This window comes from Pogona vitticeps, chromosome 2 (assembly GCF_051106095.1).
Source record: "Pogona vitticeps strain Pit_001003342236 chromosome 2, PviZW2.1, whole genome shotgun sequence".
Lineage (NCBI taxonomy): Eukaryota > Metazoa > Chordata > Lepidosauria > Squamata > Agamidae > Pogona > Pogona vitticeps.
In genome coordinates, this window is record NC_135784.1 from 16,240,648 (window position 1) to 16,256,393 (window position 15,746).

The window sequence follows — 15,746 nt, forward strand, 5'->3', positions numbered from 1 at the left end:
GCCTTCATTTTCATATTTTTATCACTAACCTTCCTGTCTTTATTCATTCATTTTCTCAGCTTCCACATGTTGTCGATGTTTGAGGGGGTTTCAAAAATTGAAAAGCACAAATACACGCAATGGCTTATATCCTTTGGCTTAGTGTAGTACGTTGTGCTAGAGTAGGCCCATTGAATCAGTAGGGTTTTGGTGAGTCAACTGCATAAGTTCCATTGATTCAAGTGGTCCTACTCTAGTACTCTAGTTGTTACTTCCTTTTCTAAAACAAGTAGCAACTCAAGTAGATCCATCTGAATCCATTGGCCCTACAGAGGAGTTGACTCTCCCGATCCCCACTTGTTTCAATGAGCCACACTCGTGCAACATATGCTGTGAAGCAACAGGATTTCAGCCATCCACTGGAAATTGCGATTGACGTTTCAGTTCTGGTCACAGTTTGTTTCCCAAGGTAACTAGGTGAATACCAGCCAACTATCCCTTGCCGCAGAGAAGTCTGTGAGCATGTTCTGGGCTCAGTATATTTAGCTCACCCTAGGATTTGTTGTTCTTGTAGTAGTCGTAGTGATTGTTATCTGCTTCACCCTCATGGCCACACTTTGAATTAGAGACCTTCAAAAAGTCTTCTAATCAATGGTGCTGCTGAGCACCGCAAAATCAAGACGGTGGGGGGGGGTCCTTTCTGGGGTCTATCCCTCTTTCATTTGGTCTTCCTCTTTTCCAGTCAGCCTTGTCTTTTCTTGTTATGCCCAAAGTATCACACATAGCTTGAGTTTAGTCAATTTTACTTCTGGGAATAGTTCCAGTTTGATTTGAAAGAGCCTCGTGGCACATTGGTTAAACAGCTGTACTGCAGCCATAGCTGTGCTCACGACCAGGGGTTCAATCCCAGGTAGCCCGCTCAAAGTTGACTCAGCCTTCTGTCCTTCTGAGGTTGGTAAAATGAGTACCCAGCTCACTGGGGGGGGGGGGGAGAGCAATGTGTAGCCTGCATAATTAACTTGTAAACCGCCCAGAGAGTGTTTGCTGCGCTATGGGGCAGTATATAAGCAGCACACTTTGCTTTCCTTTGAACACATTCATTCATTCAACACAAAACAGCAACAAACAGATGTCACAAAGTGAACATTTATTTGTGTTTCTGATGATGTCCTCCAATTACACCACATTTGAAATGAACTTGATGTCTTGTTGAGCCATTCTCAGACGGTTGGACGTCCCTCAGCAGATGCCTTAGAGAAGGACCTGGTGCATATTATGAAAGGAATCCACTTGAAACCAGTCCTGCTAATGTTAAAAGCAACATAAGCAACACAACACTAAAACCATATGTTCCTTCCCCCCCCCCCCCCCCGCCGTTGTAAAATATTTCCCTGTGAAATATCTTGGCAGGGTAGGGAGGCTTTTGGGAAAACGGAAAAATAAATGACTTTTCCATTCACCCAGATGAGCAATTCTTCCCACTCTTATTTCCTGGATTCCTAGAAAGTCTCCCTAGGAATGCGAGAAGAGAGGCAAAGTCCGGCCTCTAAATTCCTAGAGAGGGTCCTCCCTTGAACGACGTAAGGGGCGGCGAGACAAGAAGCAACTCTCGCTCCTAGAGAGTCTCCTCGTGAAGATGATGGAGAGTAGGGAGAGAAATAAAGTTTATTCCTAGAGTGTCTTGCTCGACACTAGAGGGAGCGAGAGAGAAAGAGATCTTAATCCCTAGAGTGTCCCCCTGGTCCGAACAGAGGGCGAGGGCGCTCCTCCATTTCCTCTCCTCCATTTGAAGGGGCCTCTTAGGAGGTCGGAAGGAAGCGGAGCTGCAGGTGAGGAGGTGGCGGAGGGAGCCGGGAAGGGGCGCCGGGCCTGGCCTCTGGTGCTTGGAAGGCTGAGGGTCCAAGCAGGGGCCTGCCTGCCTGCCTTCCCTATTGCTTTGCTTCCTTTGGGCTGAATCTTCCCTCCCTCCTTCCTTCCCACGAACAGCCAAGGTGGGCAAGAGGGAGGGAATCGCAGCTTTTGCAGGCGAAGGAATTGGGGGGGGGGGAGGAGTTTTGGGGAAGTTTAAGGGACTTCTGTCTAGGGTTGCCAGATGTCAGGCAAACATGTTTTAGCCTAATGTCCTCCGTCAGGGAGACAAAGATAAAAACCTTTAAAATGTCAGGCTTTTGTTTATTTTCTGTTATAATTTTGGCTAGGAGGGGGAGAGGTGGAAGGACCCCCTTCCCCCTGGCTTTCCCTGCCCCCCCACCTGCTAGCCCACCCCGGTATTTTTTTTTTAAAACCCTCCATTGAATTTATTTTTAATTTTTAACATGACTGTTTCTTGGTTGGTTCACTAAGAGACATTTATTGGCAGCTATTGTAATGAAATTGTATTGATTGTGGGCTTAATCTTGGATGATTCAAATGTAACATTAAATACCTCCTCGTCTGTCCTCTTTTTCTGTCTTTCTTTGTCCTCCTTTTAGTACCCGTGTATCTGGCAACCCTACTTCTGTCTCTTCCCCATCCTCTATTTTTGCAGAGGGGGAACATATTCTCAGGATCCATCTGTTTTTTTTATTGCCCTCCAGAAAGTCTGAAAGGGAGCTTGCTTTGTTTATTTATTATTTATTTATTTTAAATATTTCTACCCCGCCTTTCTCCTTGCAAAGGATCCAAGACGGCATAACAAGCAGTGAAAGACAAGATCTGAAGTTGAAAACGGTGGTGAACATCATTAAAAGGCCGTTTTGAAAACTACAGACGGTGTGCATAAGGAGGCCTCTTATGACGTTAACAGGTAATATGAAGGCAGAGATCAGTAAGTATGCATAAAGTTTAAAAAATGTCCCTCTGAGAAATGGAAAATGCAAAAATGGAAAATAGGAGTAGTACTAAAAATCTAGTCAAAGCACTAATGTGTTACAATTTGTCTAACAATCACACAGTGGTAGATGTTTTACCGTGGGAAGGCTCGCCTGAAGAGAAAGGTCTTTGCCTGCTTGCGGAAGGGCACCAAAGAGGGGGAACCAGCTTGGCCTCCAGTGGGAAGGAGTTCCAAAATCTTTGTGGAGCAACACAGAAGGCTTTCATCTTCTTTTTTTTAAAGGAAAGCAGATTAAAGTGGTTCTAAAGCTGTCCCCCCCCCCCCAATACATTTCTCCCTGCTCCCGAGAAGATCTTGCAATGAAGGGGCAGGGAGGAGTAATGGAGGTGGTGAGATTTGAAAAGACTCCCAGGTACCAGTGGGTGGTGTGGGGCTTTCTCTGTGCAATTTGGATTGCAATTTTCCCCCCTTGGCGTGCTTTTGTTTTCCCCTGGGGTTCCTGTTTGTTGCCGTTCAGGGAAAAGATGGGGTGTCTGGAGGTTAAGGTCTTGCCCCTGTAGGCAGGGGGATCCCCCATGGAATAAAGGCATCATTAAGTCCACTTGACATCTGAGCGCTCAGCTTGGAGTCAGGCAGTGCATCACGGCCTCTCCCATTTTGAAGAGACACTTGTCCAGCTGGCCGAGGCAAAGAGGCAGTCCCAAAACCAGCCAAATCAGGGAGCTAGACAGGGGACAGATTGGATTTGTCTTCAGGGTGGAAGGGATTGTCACTCTTGAATTGGCCTTCTCAGCCACACTAGACGCTGTTCCAAGTCCTCCATACAGAGCACGTTACCATATTTTATTCATTTATTTTATGGATTTTCTACCCTGCCCATCTAGACCAAAGATCTACGCTGGGCGCCATAGTCTCTTGAGACTGAAGGATGCCTAATCTGAAGATCCGCTGGATTCCAGGCTCACATGGAAACTTTGTGGAGTTCTCCTGAGCTCTTTATTCACCTAGGTATTTTTTAAAAAAGTGTGGGCACTTATGGGTGAAGAAAGCATGATGGAAGCCCAAATATTTCTTTCTCATTTTCCTTAACCTAGTTAAGACGGGGGAGGAAAAAACCTCAAAGATAAGAGGGGGAAATTTTTTTGTATAATTACGGTACATTTGGGAGTAGAGAAAACAGGTTTTGTGGAAGTGTTTCCATTTTGAATGCAACGACTCCACTGCCGGTGAAGGGAGGAAAGTTGAGGACAGCATTTCGCTCTTGCGAGCTGTCTGTTCACCTTCTTTGTGATGGGAGAAGAGGAGGAAGCTGGAGCCCCAGAAGGCATCCCTTGAGCCCCTTCTAGTGCCTTACCTGATGCTTGCTTACTTGTGGAGAGCTACATCCTTTCTCATGCCCTCCTGCCCAAAACTTTTCCAAGAACGCAGGCCCAGGTTCTCCTCTGTGCCAGGATCTGATCAGGAGGGAGAGGGAAGGGGAAGAGGGCTTCTCTCCTCTAGTTCTTGTCCAAAGGGAGCCCAGTTTTCCTACAGTTTCCTCTTCCTAGGGGAGAGCAAAGAAAGAGGAGAGGATACAAGTGCCATTGGATGGACCTTTGGATATAGCTGGGAGAGTGGCTGTGGCAAAGGTGGGGAAAGCTGCTCCCATTCAGATCTTTAAATTATTAGAAGAGCTGAACTCATTTTCCGTAAAGAGGCAGGAAATGTGAACATTTTGAGAATTGGGGGAGCATCGCTACTCCTGGTAATGAAAAACAAAACCTCTTAAACCTGTGGATTGTCCCAACACAGAGAGCTTGATTTAAAATAAAATATCTAATGGCAGTTAGAAGTCCAGAATAACAGGACGCCATGGATCTTCTCTAGTATAAGGTGAACATGAGATGACAGTCTTTATTTTATAGGCTTGATACAGAAATAGTTTACACTCTTTGTAAATTTCTTAATTGCTGGGGAGTGTTGGGATATCCTTGTTGTGATCAACATCATACACCGTAGTGCACTGTCGATTAAATGTCATTTTATGTGTAATTATGTGATGTTTTGTACTGCTCCTCATATATTGTGATATTTGAGTTTAAGCCATAAAGCTGGTTCAGTGGTACAACAACGTTCCTCATTTTCTATCATATGTAGTTGTCTTTTTCCATAAAATAAATGCAATATTTTAAGTTCAAGAAAGCACTCTCTTGAGTTGGCCAGTTCCCATTCCAAACTGGGAGTGTTGGTGGAAGCAGGGAAATTCTGTCTACTTATAGGGGAGGAAATAGAGAAGATTCTTATTGTGATTTCCCCTTTCAGCTGCCAGTGCCCTTTGAGGAGGTGACCCCAGATTTCCCCAACAGGGAGTGAGATCATCTGGATCAGGACCAAAGAGCTCTGGGGAGGAAGATCCTGTTGGACATTTCTGGGAATGAGATATTTCAAGGTAAGGATCCCTTTGCCTCCTGGGCTTGGATGTGAAGGATAATTTTGATCACCCTTCCGGGATACTGATGTTGAAAGAAGCAGCCCGAGCGTGTTTTATGAGGAAGTCTTCTGTGCTACACTTAGAGCTTGGAGCATACATTTAAAAAATCTTACCCACTGCTCAGGACTTGCGGTTTGTTGCAGATTTTAATTTTACTTTATTTAAAAATATATATTTTCCAGTACATACAACAGAAAAGTTATTGTCATTACTTATTCTCTCCTCATATCCTACTCTCTTCCCCTTGCAGCAGTGGTATAGAACAGCTTCAGAATATGTGATTAAGATATTAACATTTCATCCTGCATCATGATGCCCAAAAATGTTTCCAAGAAGCTCAGAGATGGGTTCAGACTTTTCTACTCGTAAAATCTGTGAAAAGGTTTTTCTCATCAATAAATACATTTTGGGGTGATTTTCTTCTTTTGACTGTTGGAAGGTTCTTTGTTAATTTATCCTATAGTCCAAGCTAACAGCAGGACAACTTACATGGACAGATACCTATGTATATGTATATAGGCTTAGAATTCCCAGCTAAGTAGAGCAGCAAAAATAATCAGCCAGGCAATAATAAAAAGACAAAACAATGTTTACTTACAAAATTATGTGCTCAAAAAGTTGATAATGAGAATTCTTGGTGAACTTGCTTAGAATTCTAAGCTTATATAGTGGTGCCTCGACTTACGAATACCCCTACCTACGCTCGCAAAATTTTGCTTCGACTTGCGAGCGGAGCTTCGACTTAAGAACAGAAAAAGGCAGGGGGAAAAGGTGGGAAATTCAAACCGTTGGTGGCGAGGAGGCTGCTTCTTTGTAGCTTTTTCGCCCCAATGGTTAGAGCAGGGGGCCAGGGAACTTTTTTTATTTTTTTGCGGCGCAGGAGGAGGAAGGAGAGGCGGGGGCAGCTCCGGATCGCCATGGGGTGCAGGAAGCCGGTGCGCTCCCTGCCCATCCCTGGTGTGGGTCTCCTCATGAGTAAATGCCGCCAAAGGCGCTGGTCTACTCATGAGTAAGGGTGGATGAATGTTCGGGTCTACTCATGAGTAAGGCCAGCCAAAAGTTGGGTAGCGGTGGCTTGGCTCTGGCCTGGTTCCATTCCTTCTTGGAGGACCGTCCCCAGAGAGTGCAGCTTGGGGAGAGTGTTTCGGCCCCGTGGACTCTCAAATGTGGGGTTCCTCAGGGGTCGACTATTTCCCCAATGCTGTTTAACATCTATATGAGGCCGCTGGGTGGGGTCATCAGGGGGTGTGGAGCATCGTGTCATCAATATGCTGATGACACCCAGCTGTATATTTCCTTTTCACCAACTGCAGGTGATGCTGTCCTGTCCCTCCAGCGCTGCCTGGGGGCCGTACAGCAATGGATGCAGGAGAACGGGCTGAGGCTCAACCTGGACAAGATGGAAGTTCTGAGGGTGGGTGGCCCTGTGGATGGTGGCATGGGAAACTCCCTCATGTTTGGGGGCGTGGCCCTGGCCACGAAGAGTGGGGTCCACAGCCTGGGAGTACACCTGGACCCGATGCTCACCATGAAAACGCAGGTGGCGTTGGTAGTCTGCACTGCCTTTTCCCACCTTTGGCGGATTGCCCAGCTGCGACCTTACCTAGACACGGGGGCGCTCACTACCTTACTACATGCGCTCGTAATCTCTAGATTAGACCACTGTAACGTGCTCTACGTGGGGCTCCCTTTGAAGCTGATGCAGAAACTTCAAGTGGTGCAGAATATGGCGGCCAGACTCCTTATTGGAGTGAGAAAATTTTACCAACATATCTCTCCTACTCTGGCCATGCTGCACTGGATGCCCCTCCATTTCTGCATTGACTTCAAAGTGTTAATGCTTACGTATAAGGCCCTAAATGGTTTAGGACCCCAATACTTGGTGGAACGCCTGCTCCCACCTAGATCTACTCGGATCACCCGCACGAGCCAGGAGGTGAGGCTGAGGAGCCTAACGCCGAGGGAGGCCCAAAAGGAAAGGACACAAAACCGGGCCTTCTCGGCGGTGGCTCCTCTCCTCTGGAATAACCTTCCTCCGGTGATTCGTGCAGCCCCTACACTGGGCACTTTTAAGAGTCAACTAAAACCATGTATGTTCAGGCCTTCCCTCCTGTCAATATTTAATTCTTTTTTTTAATTTTTTCTTTCATTTATTATTTGTTTTATTATTGTATATGTTATGGATTGTTTGTAAAATCCTTATGTTTTATCACAGTGGTCCTTAACCTTTTTGAAAGAAATGCCCCCTTGAGCCATTGAGGAAGTTATCATCGCCCCCCTCGCCATGGTGATGATATCTTTTATTTATTTATTTATTTATTTATTTATTTATTTATTTATTTATTTATTTATTTATTTATTTATTTATTTATTTATTTATTTAAGACACTTAAATCCAATGACCTCTGAAAACAAAATTAAATTCCAAGAAAATGAAATGCCCCCCAAAAAGTAACATTTAATGATTTAGTTGCAAGTGAATTTTAAGACGCAAAAAGAAATATAAAAAGGGCATAAAAAAAATGCAGGAACTAAAAATTTCAAACAAAAAGTCTGAAACTAAATTAAAATTGGAGGAAAATATATATTCATGCACACTGTAAAAAGGCTGCAGCCATCTTCACAGGTTTGGCTTGCTCCAGCGCCCCCCTACCGCCCCCACGCTGCCCCTTTTTGTTTCACCGCCCCCCTGAAAAATGAAATCGCCCCCTGGGGGGCATTATTGCCCACGTTAAGAACCACTGTTTTATCATATACACCTTATTGGAAGCCGCCCAGACTGATCGACCAGACCAGATGTGCAGGATATAAATCAAATAAATAAAATAAAATAATAAAAGCGCTGGCCTGAGGCATGCGGGTCGGAGGGGCTCCTCTGTGGACAGGATGTGTGTCAGTGGCGCAGGAGGAGGCTTCAGTCTGCCTTGTAAGGTGCTGCTTTTTCCTTTTTAGAAACTTCTGGGTGGGTTTTGGAGAGTGGGTTTTGGCTGAGGGGGGTTATGTTTCTGTGCTATGTTGTTTTAGCAGTCCCAGCCTGGGGATTGCTTTTTTTTTTTTCAGCCTTCGGGCCTTGTTCTGTTTATTTTTGCTTGTTTTTTTGTAACCCCAGCGCCTGCTGATGGGGGCTTCCTGTGTGGTTTTTTTTTTTTGGTATTATTTTCAAACGCTGGAACAGATTAATCCCATTCCCATGTATTTCAATGGGAAATGTGCTTCGATTTACGAGCATTTTGACTTAAGAACACCGTTCTGATACGGATTAAGTTCATAAGTCGAGGCAGCACTGTATATGTATATATGGGATCGTTAATAGTTTTCTAAAGGAGATCATGTAACCAGTTGTGTTAGTAATTGGCCCATGCATAGCATAGTGGGTTGCTATATAGTTCAACATAACCTACCCTATTTCACTGTATCACACTGTAGCTGGAACCCCTTCAAAATCCAGCAAAGACTTTTCTCTTAAACTATCAAGAAGCTTATAAAAAGGTTTAGAAAATATGACAACTACGCTGGTGTCCAGTGATGGTCCTGGAGCATCTTCAAGGCAGATTTTTTTTTCAAGCTGGTTGACACTCCAGTAAACTGATAGGGTAGAACATGGCTGCTTTACTTAGCTGACTTCCAAAATATATGCTGAATATTGGTCAAAATTTTTCATTAGCTTTAATCTAGTGAGATGATTAGAGAAGGCTTTCAATGTAATTGTTCAGTAGTAGAGGACTTCTTTGTTCTATCTCACTAGATATACCTAAAACCCTATATGTGGCATTTATTGATTTCTCAGCAGCTTTTGACTCTATTAGCCAAGATCACCTCTGGGATAAATTAAGTGAAACCTGTGTAGATAAAAGACTGCTGGTGTCTCTATTATCTAGTGGTCTTGTGTGCTCCCAGAGGCATCTGGTGGGGCCAACTGTGAGATACAGGAAGCGGGATTAGATGGGCCCTTGACCTGATCCAGCAGGGCTCTTCTTAGGTTCTTATTCTGATATGAGACCTCTATTCTGACACTTAAGATTCAAGTCAGGATGAAACACTCAGGTCTGTTATCAGGTTTGATCCCAAGGGGTCTGTTAAGGACATTTGTTAGCTCCAACACTGTTCAACATTTATATCAACTCCTTAATCACTAAGCTGAGCAACCATGACAATTCCTCCTAAATTGGAATCCAGAAAAATAACACTACAGTGGTGCCTCGCTTAACAATGATAATCCGTTCCAGGAAAATCACGTTAAGCTAAAACATCGTAAAGCGAAATTAAAAACCCCATTGAAACGCATTGAAACCCGTTCAATGCATTCCAATGGGGTAAAAACTCACCGTCCAGCGAAGATCCTCCATATGGCGGCCATTTTTGCTGCCTGTATAGTGAGGAATCCGTCCCTAGGCACAGTGAGGAGCTATTTTAAGCACCCGGTGGTCATTTTTGAAAACCTGATTATCAGCTGTTTTTGATCGTTGTAAAGCGAAAATCAGTTCCCGAAGCAGGGAACCGATCATTGCTAAGCGAAATTCCCCCATTTAGACCAAAAATATCGTAAAGTGGATTTGTCGTAATGCGAGGCAATTGTTAAGTGAGGCACCACTGTACTGGTGTATACTGTATGCTGATGACACCATCTTACACAAATAGAACAAGGGTTAAGGAGGGTGCTGAAAGCAATAGAAAAACTGAATGTCAATTATGAAAAAACTAAAATGCTAGTATTTGCCAGTAGGCCTGAAAACCATGTACAGTGGTGCCCTGCATAGCGACGTTAATCCGTTTCAGGATTAACGTCGCTATCCGGAAACATCACTATATGAAAAGAAAAACCCCATAGGAACGCATTAAACTCTGTTTAATGCTTTCCTGTGGGGGGGAAACTCACCTTTAAGTGAAGATTCCCCATCCGGCTGCCATTTTCGCTGCCTCGGTAAGCGAGGGCAGGGCACGAAAACGCTGCAGGCGGCCATTTTCTGCACCCGGCGGCCATTTTGGAACTGCCGATCAACTGTTTCCCTAACATCGCAATGCGAAGATTGGTAAGCGAAACGCTTACTGATCATCGCAATGCAATGTTTTCCCTATCTAAAACATCGCAATGCGATCGCATTAGCGATCGCAAAAAACGTGTTGCTATGCAGATTCGTCGTTAAACGGTGCACTCGTTAAGTGAGGCACCACTGTATAGCGGATTGATGACCATCCTATAGAACAAGTGAAATCCTTTGAATATTTAGCTGAATAATCTTCTCCTCAACTGATTCTTAGAAAAACCACCTAGAGAATACAGTGGGGTCTTGACTTGAGAACTTAATCTGTATTGGAAGGCGGTTCTCAAGTCAAAAAGTCTGTAAGTCAAGTCTCCATTGACCTACAGTGAATTGAAAACCAATTAATCCCATAACAGGCCGTTTTTGTTCCATTTTGGGTTTTTTCTGGTCTGTAAGTCAATTCTCAGGCTGCAAGTCAAACCTAAATTTTGCGGCCAGAGAAGTCTGTAACTCAAAAAGTCTGTAAGTCAAGCCGTCTGTAAGTCAAGGGTCCATTGTACCAATAAAATTGCCATCAATGTGATTAATTTTCTACTAAGGTTTTATTGGGGCAGGAGTGGCAGACACATCCCCCCCCCGCCCTTAAAATGTACAGGGCCAAAGCTATATCACAGATACAGTACAATGCTGAAATATGGGGGTCTATCCAAAAAATGTATCTAGAAATGCCTCAGAATAAATATTTGAGAGCTATCTTAGGTCAAAGGAACAGAGAGCTCTGTTCTCTGGTCAGAAGCAGGCCTTCGCACAGTGAGGGCTATAGTACACATCTACACTATCAGATACTGATTGAAATAGAAAAAGGGGATAGGATCGGTTTTAGTACTGTCTGCTTTTAGAGAGGTGCTGGATTTTAACAATAGGACGGGAACTTTTACAAATTACTGATATGTATGGACTCTCTCAGGATCCTTTGATTGCTTTATATTTTGAAATGGCAGCATGTTACCTGAAATGTGGTGCACTTTTTTAAAAAGCACTTTTCATTTTTAGGGCAACATCTCTGTACCCCATAAACTAAGATTTGTTGAATATTGACATTCTCCCCCCTACCCCTTCTTTGGTAGTTTTCACATGAAAGTAAACTGATCTATAAATCTTTTCTGTTGTTAAAAAGTCTGTCCGCTGATCTCAAATGTTGGATTCGAACTGGTTGGCTACCATCCGTCTGCGAGGTCTTGCAGCTTTCTTGCTTCCCACCTGGCTCTGTGTGACAAGTGGGTATGGCAGCCGGGGGGGGGGGGGGGCTGAGTGGTAAAGGCGGGAAAAAGATGAGGAGGCGAATCTTCTTCAAAATCAACAAGTTTATTTGAACGAGTATTCAACTCAACTGGATCAAACAGATCCCTTAAAACATCATCTGATAACAAATGGTATCTCTTGGGGCACCGCGTTTCCCCATTCCCATTGATGTCTACCAAGGGGCCGGGCCAAAACGCTCCCGATCTGTCATCGGCCATAGCGGGGTGCTCCTTATCGCGCACACAGTCCCGCAGCAAGGGTGGCGGGCCCAGTCTCCCTCCAGAGGCTTCTGCTGGAACTCGGGACCTGGTCTGATCACCTTCCGGCCACCAAGGAAATTCTGGGGGTACACCGACACAATCCATTCTAACGGATCATATACATGGCCGCTACAACTTGGAGGCAAAGGTTCAGGCAGTAAACCCCTTCCCTCCCTTAAGTTAGGAAAATCCCGCGCAAGGCCCGGTGTGCCTTCGGTCTCGAGCATGGGCTCAGTTTGAACCCCTCGGTTCACATATCCTCCTAGTGCTCCTTCCCCCAGCCAACTGAAAACCCGCGCGTTTCCCTCCTCCTTTATATCCTCCCACATGATCAGATCAAACTCCACCCCTTCTTCATCAGCCAGACAGACTTCAGTAGGCTTCCTCTTCATTCCCTCATCCTGATCTATTTCAACCAAGACGCCCTCCACGCAGCCACTCTCCTTTGTCTGTGCTTTTTCTTCGGAGGACGGCACACTCAGACTCATTCCTTCACACTCTGTGCTGTCATCTGTGCTGATCTGTTCTGTTTTGCTTTAAAAGGTCTTGTTGAAGATAACGGATCTCTTGATTGTATCTCTCACCTGAAGAGGAATCGAGAGAAAAACCAATACAAAAGAACTGCTCCTCTTTTTGTCAGTAGACAAAATGGTTAGGCTTATAAAGAAATTAAAAATTGTACTGGTTTGGGTCAGACTTTCAGAAAATTAAAATTTAAATACGTACTAAGTTCCTTTGAAACATATAATATTGTTGTGCTCCTAGGGTTTTTGAACAGAAATGCTTGTATTGCTTTCTTTATCTCCTGTATAAGATGCTCTATTTTCCATTTGACAGTGAGTGAAACAAGATTGAAAGAGTGCGTCTGATTCTCCACTATGCAGTAAATGCACAGTAACCCAATAACTAAGTGAAGATTTGCTACTGTGGTAGACAAATGTACAGTGGGGTCTTGACTTGCGAACTTAATCCATATTGGAAGGCAGTTCGCAAGTCAGAAAGTTCGCAGGTCAAAGTCTGCATTCCCATAGGAATGCATTGAAAACCATTTGATCCGTATCCACTCTCCATAGGGCGGTGCGGGACCCTGAGGAACGGAAGGGAATGGGTGCCGTCAGTCAGGGCATTCATTACCTCAGGTCCCGCCGGCGGCCCACAAGTCCTGGCGGTGGCGGCGACCTTGGCGGGAGAAGGGGAGGCACCAGAGAGCATCTGCCCTCGCACGGGGAAGCCGAGCCGCTCCCGCTTCCGTGGGCCTCGGCAGCCCGAAGGAAAACGGGCAGGGGGCGGGTTGGCGGGCAGCCCAGACCTCGGCGCAAGGGCAGGTTGTGCATGGCATGGAGCCTGCCGGTGCTCTCCTGCGCCCAGGCCCTGCGCCCCGGACGCTCCTCAGCAGCCCCAGCCGGGGCTCCCGCCTCCTTGCTCCTACGGCAGAACAGAGCTCGGCTGGCGGAGGCACCGGAAGCCGGAAGCCCCCGGGGGCTGGGAGGATGCTGCGGGGATCCTTCCTCGCCGCTCCTGGGAGGGCAAGGGCCGGCTCCTCCGGGCACCCTTTCGCCAGGCAGGATCGCCGCCCTTCCTCGCGTGGGCTGGGCGGCGACCTCCTGCCTCACTCCTGGCTCCTCCCCAGCGACCGGCCGGCCATCCATCAGGGTGGCCCTCGGAAGAAGGCAGCGGCGGGGAGCAGGAGCGGTGGTGGCAAGCACAGCCCCCGGGGGCTTCGGGCGCCTCCGCCAGCCGAGCTCTGTTCCTGCGCGGGAGCAAGGAGGCGGGAGCCCCGGCTGGGGCTGCCGAGGAGTGTCCGGGCTGCCCGCCAACCAGTGGGGTCTTGACTTGCAAATTTCCTGGGGTTTTTTCCTAAACTTTTTGGTACGTACCTCAAGTCTCCGTCTGCAAGTCAAAATGGATTTTTGCAGACGGAGAGGTACGCAACTCAAAAAGTTTGCAAGTCAAGCCGTTCGCAAGTCAAGACCCCACTGTACTTGCTTTTGCAGTTATCCTTTTTTGAAGAAAAACGTCATCTATCTTGTAGCAGCATTTATGGCTACCAACAAATACTGTAATCCATGTGAGCTGACTTAAGTATCCTTAAAACCTTTTAACCAGTTAAGAGTCCATGCTCAGTCTCGCTTGACTGAATTGTTATATAGCATGTTGATTGATGTTTCCAAGAATTTCAGTCAGTACTCGGTCCTTTTTTATCCTTAGAGAAAATATTGAGACCCAGTCATCTTCTTTCCTTTTTTTTTCAGGAAGAAGGAATTTTTACAGACCACGTGTCTGATTTATGGTTGAATTTGTGAAGTCTCTGTGCTTATTTGCTGCAATTTGTTGCAACACAATTCTGTGGATATGAACTTGTTTCTTCATCTCCAGTCACAATATAACAATCCCCTTTCAGCTTTTTATGTGATGAGAATTTCTTCCCCCTGAACAATTCTTCGTCTGTTTATAACAATATCCCAATTTCACAGAGTGAGATACAAATACATCCTCCTCTTTCTCTTAAAAGGACTCCTTCCATGTTCCTGTACTGAGAGTGATCACCTTCCTATTCTTCTATCTTTTTCCCTCTCTCACCCCCAGGCTCATTTTTCACACACACCCCTTCCCTCATACATCTCTGTATCCTTTCAAACGATCTTTAATATCAGCTCAAGTCTTCTCCTCTTGGATCCATCAACCAGAGACCAAGTCTCTTACTGATAATTTAAACTCAGCTTTTTCACTCCTTATAGCTGTCTCTGTGTACAATTCTATAATCGACTCATTAGTTCAATTTCTCATTTTTTTTCTGCCCCTCTCAAATATCCAGGGATAACCATAGCCCTGACTCTTGGTTTGACTCAGATTGTTGGTCCCTTAAAATTAGGGCTCTACTCCAACTAATTTGACAACAACCCTCTCTATCATTTTTAAAATTGTCTTTTCATTTATGTAGGGTAGGCCGTGCCCTGTTCAATGAGGAAAGACATCGGTTTGCCCAACAAAAATGGTCCCAACTTCACCAAGCAATCTTATCACATAACCAAAAGTTTTTCTGGATCCTGGTGTCTTAGGCTGATTCTCCTTTTCCGAAACCATCCAATTCTATTTCCTCTGTTACCTGAATTGATAATTGTCACACACACCCAGTTCCCCTGCTTGTTCTTCCACACAACCCAGGTTCACTTTTGGGTATGACATTTATTTCTCAACCCTTTTCCGCTGCCACCAGCGGATTTATTCCTCACTCTATTAAATATGACTCTTCAATCAATGTTATTCAATAAATCAATGTTTATTTAAGTGTTTATAAGTAAATCGTATAAAGTGAATCATGGATGGTCTTATTTTATTCATTCAGTCTGTTGAGCTTTGGTAACATTTATATTTGTTTATATATAATCATGTTAATCAAGGTACTTATTCATTTCATATCTTGTTTTCTATCTCTCTATTCTTCTCTAACATAAGGCTGGTCCTAACTGCCTAAACTGCTTCTCTCTAACTGACATACCTAACTCTAACGCATATCCCTAACTCATCCCTAACTCAAACTCTAACTGATCTTTAACTGTGTTCCATTTCTCTTATATATCCTTGGTTCCGCCTCTCCTGTACAACCATTGGCTCCTGGATCAGGTTTCCATTGTGATGGACAGGAGTGGTCACTGGCCTGTCCGTCACAATAATTTCACTAAAAAAATTTCCATCCCGACTTCATGCCCTTCACCAGTAAACATATCACAAGACCTTCCTGAGTGACCCCTGTTACCCCTGAAGAGATCATGGAATTAATTACTTCACTTAAGCTAGGTAAAGCTCCTGGCCCCGATCTTGAATGAGATCCTTGACCATAAACCCTCACTGGTGGGCTGAGCCTTTAGCTACCCTTTTTACTTTGATAAACCACATTGGCTGTTTCCCAAACTCCTGGCTATCATCCATTCTCATACCTA

General features: G+C 45.0%; 1 protein-coding gene across 7 annotated transcripts in view; it reads left to right on the top strand.

Annotated features, from left to right (window-relative positions):
• LOC144582993 (uncharacterized) overlaps positions 1–15,746 on the top strand; it is a 140,212-nt gene that overhangs the window by 110,187 nt on the left and 14,279 nt on the right. The window contains exons 1-5 of one of the 7 annotated variants that reach the window (XR_013542537.1): positions 1,617–1,808; positions 2,637–2,764; positions 3,676–3,799; positions 5,093–5,219; positions 5,512–5,679. The exons of 1 other annotated variant lie outside the window; for it this stretch is intronic. The gene's annotated coding sequence lies outside the window, so the exon portion shown is untranslated. Of the gene's footprint in view, positions 1–1,556; positions 1,809–1,836; positions 1,971–2,636; positions 2,765–3,675; positions 3,800–5,092; positions 5,220–5,511; positions 5,680–6,568; positions 6,676–15,746 lie in introns of those variants that run through there. 5 more of the 7 variants (XR_013542536.1, XM_072988987.2, XM_078387878.1 and 2 more) reach the window with 5 other exon arrangements.